This window comes from Penaeus japonicus, unplaced genomic scaffold, assembly GCF_977035675.1.
Source record: "Penaeus japonicus unplaced genomic scaffold, GWHDUDI00000001_assembly GWHDUDI00000033, whole genome shotgun sequence".
Lineage (NCBI taxonomy): Eukaryota > Metazoa > Arthropoda > Malacostraca > Decapoda > Penaeidae > Penaeus > Penaeus japonicus.
Window position 1 is genome coordinate 13,912,940 of NW_028234435.1, and position 7,162 is coordinate 13,920,101.

The 7,162-nt window shown below is 43.6% G+C and overlaps 1 pseudogene; it reads left to right on the plus strand.

Moving 5' to 3' along the window:
* Positions 1-1,327: 1,327 nt before the first annotated feature.
* LOC147467805 (uncharacterized) lies at positions 1,328-2,036 on the plus strand (annotated as a pseudogene).
* Positions 2,037-7,162: the final 5,126 nt, after the last annotated feature.

The window sequence follows — 7,162 nt, forward strand, 5'->3', positions numbered from 1 at the left end:
GGTGAAGAAAAGCAGTCAGGAAAATGAAGGGAAGTCGTAGTTATAGTAGTGGGAAGACGAAACTCCCTGTCTGACTTTTTAAAATCAATCTTGGGGTGTCATGTCCACTCAAAACCTTCAGGGAGGCCTGCCAGGTCGGAAGGGGAAAAGTCTTTGGTTGATTGGGAGGAAGGGGTCTGGAACTTGGGGTTGGGGATAAGGATACTTTATTTATTTATTTATTAAATCTTAACATAGTATTTTTTTATTATTTTTTTTTTCTTTTTACATTCTTAAGCTCTGCCCATGCTGCACATCGCCGACCTCGCACGTCACCTCTCACTACTATGCATGATGTGCCGTGCTTGACGTTGAAGTGGAGCCCTGTGGGTTGGCTTGTAGTCTGGGTTAAAAGGTGTTAAAAAATCTTCATTCTTGATTTGTAGGTCCTCTTGAAGTTTACTTCTTCATTCTTGTCTTCTTGGTCTTCTTTTAGGTTCTCCTCTTCATTGTTGCCTCCTTACATCATCGGTCTCTTGTACCTGATGCCGTGAATATGACCTCAACTTCTTCAATGCCATTGATTCTGCTGAGACTTTTGGGCCACCAGGCATGTGTGCCTTCTGGACGAACGTTGAGGCGATTGTAGAGCTCCTCATCCTCATCTTGGATTCTTGTCCATCTTCTTCTGGCTTGATGGTGGAGTCTCTTGTTGATCGCCTCGATCCTTAGTCTTTCATGGATCTCTCGTGCAGTGACTACTTCGGGAAAGCGAATATTCAGAATCCATTTGCCTGCCTGGTTCTGAATAGTCTGTAGCTTCATCATCTGCCTTCTGGAAATGGTGTGGTTAGGCACTGACGGGTATTCCATGATGGGCCGCACTAGGGCTTTATAAATGTAGAGCTTGGTTTCAGGACTCAGGGCTCTCAGGACCTTGTTAGGATCCAAGGTTTTTATGGTTGTTGAGGTTCTTCGTAAAAAGAGATTTGACGATCGCTGATACCTCTGCTAACAGCCTGACCTGGCCATTGGTGATATCCTCTGGATACTCGCCAATACCTGCTTTCAGCTAGTGGGTTATTTGCCAGTCAAGAGGACTCGCAAATAATTCGCGACGCACTGTACAGTGGATGTTTTACTGCGAGGGATCCGGTCAGGCACATAAGGGTTAATTCCCGCCTGGCAAGGCTTTGTGCCTGCCCGGCCCTAACAAATAAAGACGGTTCAACTGTACAGTGTGCTTCTCTCTTTTTTGAGACCACTACCGCACCTTCAACCCTGTCATTGATTAGCTTTTTGCTAGACATCCCCTCACCCATCATCTTCACCCTCACGGCATGTTATCATGGGTCACGTAATCAAATTAACATATTCTGGGGAGCCTATCTCCTGTGAGGTGGCTCTCCAGAAAATCTTCTCAATCACAGAAGTAGTAGTGACTCATTGCTTCAAAGTTCATAAAGGCTATAAAGTTGTTGTTGCCAAGCAAGAACAGCTGACCCCATTTCTCTCGACTAAAGGCCAAAGGAAACTCTCAGATCATGGCTTTAAACCGGTCCCCTCACCTGAAACGAAGGCTAAATGCACGGTCGTGGCTAAAAAGATCGACAGGACAATCCTGCCACGATCGTGCGAAGCCATCCAGGCCGAGGTAACGAAAATGAACGAAGTCAATGTCCTCGATGTTTACAAACCGCCCGAGTCACGAATCGTAAAGATTCGATGCTCGGCGCCAGAGGAAGCACAGAAGCTTTTGACTCGTGTGATGTTTAACACGTCCGTCCCGACCTACAATATAGAGCCTGAATGCTTTGTTCAAGTAGACCAATGCTTGAAGTGCTACAGACTCGACCACAAAACACACATGCAAATATGAGCAGAGATGCAGCAGGTGTGGTGACATTGGCCACTTCTTTGCTACTTGTAGCAAAGAAACCAAGTGCTGCAATTGCGGGGGGCAACACGTCGCTGTTAGCGGGTCTTGCCCAAAAAGAAAAGACATAATAAAGACTAAAAGACAAACACTAAAACAAAACAAATATGGGTCTGATTAAGGCTTTATACAGTTATAATTTCATTTTTATAGAACAGGCCGAAAATCGCTTGCACATGGTAAGCTGTTTGTTTGCGAGTCTTGCTCGCTCTCTAACGTGAGGAGCAAATCCTCTACAGCTTATTTGGAGCCCAAGTAACTTGCCGTTTTAGCTGAAAGGAATCTCAGTGTCGTCTATTGAGATTGGTAATGGTGTGAGTTTGGCAGCCAATATCATTTGAAATTTTTGGTTGTTTGTTTTGATCTTCCAGTCTTTTTCAAATTTGTCAATTGAGGCTATAGCGTTATGGGTAGGAAGGTCATGATTATTTTGGATTTGCTTGGATGTGTTATTATTTGAGTTATGTCGTCTGCATAGGCAATGTACATATGATGGAGGAAAAGGAGAAGTATACATGATGTAAAGTGTAGGCGAGATGACACTTCCTTGTGGGACACCGCTTTTAAGTTCAATCTCGTTGCCAAAGGTACTTCCAATTTTGATGTGACCTTTACGGTCTTTCAAAAAGCTGCTCAGTAATTTAGTGAGTGGGTCGGGCACTTGTGAGTCTATTAGTCTATGACGTAATCCTTGGTGCCAAACCTTGTCAAATGCTTTGTATACGTCTCTGAGGATGACGTGACATTGCTTTTTAAGGGCTACTGCATTGGCTATGTTTTCGTATGCAATTGCTATTGCACTTGTGGTCCCCTTCCCTCTTCTGAAACTGTATAGGTTTTCGTTTAAGATGACTCATGAGTCAGATATTAATGACTTTTTCAAACATTTTGCCGGGAATTTCGAGGAGAGAGATTGGCCGGAAATTTATGGGTCTGTTTGGAGACTTGCCAGACTTAGGTATAAGGTTGATAGTGGCAACTTTCAAGGGTTTTGGAAAGTACCCAGTGGCTAGTGAGGCATTAAATAGATTTTTTGGTTTTATGAGAGAGTTCTGGGGAATGTTAACGAGATCGGTCTTATTTATTTGGCTTTTTCCTGCAGCTTTGTTTTTCATTCTTGTAATTGTTGTCTTAATTTCCTCCACCGTTATTTAAGTAATTAAGTGGTTTTCGTTGGAACGTTTGCTGAGACCTATTTGATCGTCTGGGTTGATCTTATTAGGGAATAATTGGTGATCTCTTAGGACCACCTGCTCGTGTTGTTGGTTAAAAAATAAGTTCTCTTCTGAGATGTTACAAACTTTGTTCCAATATCTATTTAAGATCTTTTCTTTTCCATCTGTATCGAAAATTTTGCTGTTGTTTGCATCAAGGATGTATGGGGCGAATGAGTTATTATTTCCTCTCATTTGATGAATCTTCAGCAAAAAGGTTGCCGGATCTTTCGTGTTTTTGGAGATTTCTGTTGTTAATTTCTCTCAAGTTTGCTGCGAGATAGATTTTGCGATTTCTCGAATTTCAATTTGGAGCTGCCTATGTTGATTTCTTAATTCAGTGGTCCATCCTCTTCTTTCAGCTCGAGTTTATAAGTTTTCGTAAATGGCTTTCTTTTGATTGTGATCTCCATTTGTTTTGTGGTGGATGATGGTATGGAAGGTTGTTTTAGGGATGCTTAGTTCTTTTGCCTCTCTAATCTCTTTTAGCCTTTTTTCTGCTTCGGTGTCTAATGCAGGGTGATGTTAATTTTCAAGATTGGTTCTAGGGGAGTTAATATTTCTTTTAATTTGCCTCAATCAGCATTTTTATAATTATGTCGTGTTGAGTGGGGACCATGATGGGCGATGTAGAGAGGATGACGTGAATCGGCAGATGGTCACTTGTTGTTAGGGGACCTTGTTTTAAGTAGGCATTGAGATGACCGTATTTGTTGGCAATAACGAGGTCAGGGGTGGAAGATGCATTTTGCGTGATGAAGGTTGCAAAATGTGGACCAAGGATAGTTGCTTGCCAGTCTGGAACCCACCTCATTGTTGTTGTTGTGCCCGAGGATTCGATGTCTGGCATTTAATGCCAGACATTTAAATTTTAATTTAAAAATTAAAAATTTAATTTAATTTAATCATTTGAATTTAATGGCCCAAGAGATAGACAGGTTTATCTATCCTTAGAAGACACAAAATATCAGGATATGGTAGGATGGTTCTTCTTGGTGGTAGATACGAGGTGGCTATGATGATAGGCCCCTCTGACATATCTATCTGAATTGCCAGCATCTCTGATTGAAAGTCATCAATGATACAGTGTTTTATGCCTTGTTTGGTAGCTATAGCCACTCCATCGTTCAATTCTCCCGATTTATTAGAATTATATGTGTTGTACTGATAAAGTTTGAGTCCCTCCGTCTCTTTTTTTGCCGTGGCTATTGATAAGAATGATGTCCGGGTTGATCTCTCGATATGTGTTAGCCAACTCTCTCGATCTTTCAGAGCTCCAATGTCGTACATTGTGTTGCAAGATGTTAAGTCTAGTCGTTTTAGTTAGTTTTCTTTTTGTCCTCTGGCCTTTCTTTCGTTTCTTCAAACCCATTCCTGATCTTTTTAAGGTTTTTGGCTTCCTCAATCAGTTTAGAATTTATTTCGATTTCCCCTTGCTTTAAGTGTTTTAGGATTTTTGTTTCAAAGTTTGCTGATTGGAACATTGGGTTATTGAAAGTGTATTTGATGGCTCCCTTTTTTATTTCCTCTCCTATGTGTTTCCTACTTTTGTTGTTGTATTTCTTTGGGTCTTCTGCATGAAGAGGTAAGTCCAGTATTTTAGGATCGGTTGGGGTGCCGTCGTTTAGCTTCCTGTAGTCTGCTCCTTGAGAAGCTGAGTGGTATGTTGGCACCCCTGTGTCACACAGTGACTGGGTCCTGGTACAGATTCGTCGATCACAAGTTCCTCCTCCTCCATCTTGATCTCCTGTGTACCGACAATGTCACTCTGGGTATCGAGCGCCCTTTGGTGTGATGTGGTGCTGCTGGCGAGGCTCCCACGGTCAAGGTGCGCGTTTCTGTGCTCTGTGTTTGGCTCTCGATTTGTTCTTGTGGCTGTGGTTGGGCATGCAGTTTGTGAAGGTAGTGGCATGATATTTTTATCGTTACTCTCTTGGCATGGATGGGCTCGCTCTCTTGTCTGAATGTTTCGTGCTGCAGGAATTACTCGAACAACTAGGTGTGAATCAACATCATTGCCTAGATTTACGGGAGGAAGTCTATCTCGCTCAAGGCCTTACTTTAACTCAGCCTCGAAACACCCGGGGGTGCCGAGGTTTAGGAGATGGGCATGTAGGAGGATGGAAAGGATCTGAGTCGATAAGTAATCTAAGAGCTGGAGGATGTTCATCTGGGTGGTTTCCTTAACGACATCTAGAGTTTCAGAGACGGTATGTTTTGCCACATCTCGATAGGTTTTCGTCTCCTTCTCTTTCTCTGCTTTTTCTTTAGTTTTAGTTTCAGCTTTTATGCCTGCCTTTTGGGCTGGGCATACCCCTGAGAGCGCATGGTGACTTCCCTGGCAATTAATGCACTTTGGGGTGGGCTTTATTAGGGAACTAGCCAAACCTATGGCCTTCTTGTACACATTCAGAACATATGATTTTTGTTTTGTTTGGGCATTGAAATTTAGCGTGGTCGTAGGAGTAGCAAGACATTCACTGGATGATGGGTGTGAATTTTTCCATACAGTATCTATCTGCCAAGATGGGATGGAGAAGCAGTTAATCTTCATGCTTTGATCCTTAAGTTTGGTGGACATTTGCATGTTGACGAGGCAAACCTTTATCATTTTAGCCCTTTCCATGACATAAATATCTTCGATCACCGCGAATGGAGCCGATTTCTCTATCTCGCCTTTGAAATATTCTGTGCTCGACTCAATGATGGAGTTGTCGAGTCCCTTAAGCACAACTGTCATTCTGGCTCATTTTTCGGGTGAGAAAACTGGGGTGAAGCCCTGTTGGAAGAGGTCATCTTTACTTCTTGCCACAAAGAACTTACCTACGTCTTCCTCCTGTTCAGCTAGGACGATATAGCTGTCCTTTGCGTCTATGATATGTAGCAGCTTGATCTCCAGCTGATATATCTGTCTCTTCAGAGATTTCCTTTTTTTTGGGAGAAGGGCCCCCACGAACTTTCAGACGAACTTTCGGCATCTTCAGTTAAACAGCTGCCATTACATGAGTAAAAAAGGAGGAAGATAAAACATTCAGTTCAGTTCAGAAAGATTTGCGAAGACGTCCCTTCGCCCGGGCTATATGCACGAGGCGGCCCGGCCTCTGCTAGCTATAAGTGCTGACTCATCTGATCATCATCACTAAATGCTTACCGTGGCAGTCGGATTGCCTGAAAGTGCTCCAGTTTCCCAGGGGGCAAGCGATTGACATAGCCATCTAACTAGCCCGGCGGCTGTCGTCTCTGGTCCCTGCCTGAGGTAATGAGTGTGATTGCATTCCGTCAGATAGTCCTCTACCTTGGCGTCTGGCGCGTCACAATGTTTACAGTGTCACTCATCATGTCCAATGGTGGGTATGATTTGCCATGCACAAGGGTAGTCTAATCTTAGTCTGTGAAGGCACACCTTGATATTCTGGGGGAGAGTATCAGCGACTCATAGCCTGTGGCGTCTAAGTACGAGCTGACTGAGGTGGAGGTTCTCGCTTCCTCTCTATGTTGCTGCAGGGCACCGACCTGCCCTGCAGCCACCATTTTATGCCTTAGCAGTTCCTGGATAGGTTTTTTCCTGCCTTTCTCTGCTAACCTGTCAGCTAAGTCATTATATTTAATACCAACCTGGCTTGGAATCCAGTTGATGATAATGTGTCTACCCTGATCCAGGATTCTTTGAGCAATGTAAGAATCGTGGTCAGAAGATAAACATTATCAAGGGGCGTGCTTTGCTGCAGGCTGTCAATGGCGGCCTTAGAGTCTGTATGTATGACAACATGCCTGTCCATCTGAGCTGCATGGGCTAGGGCTCCCATAATAGCGACTGCCTCTGCCTGGAGTGAGGAGGCATTGTCAGAAGCCCGCATAGCTTTTGCTATGACCCTTGCTGCGAAACTGGCGCCTGTAGTGTGGGTAATGGGGTCCACAGAACCATCCATGAAGAAGGTTTTACTACCCTCTCCGCCTCATCCTTCAAAACAGATAGAGAGTACTGTGTCTTCCTCCTTGACAGGTTCATGACAGAATACTCTATCAAGGATCT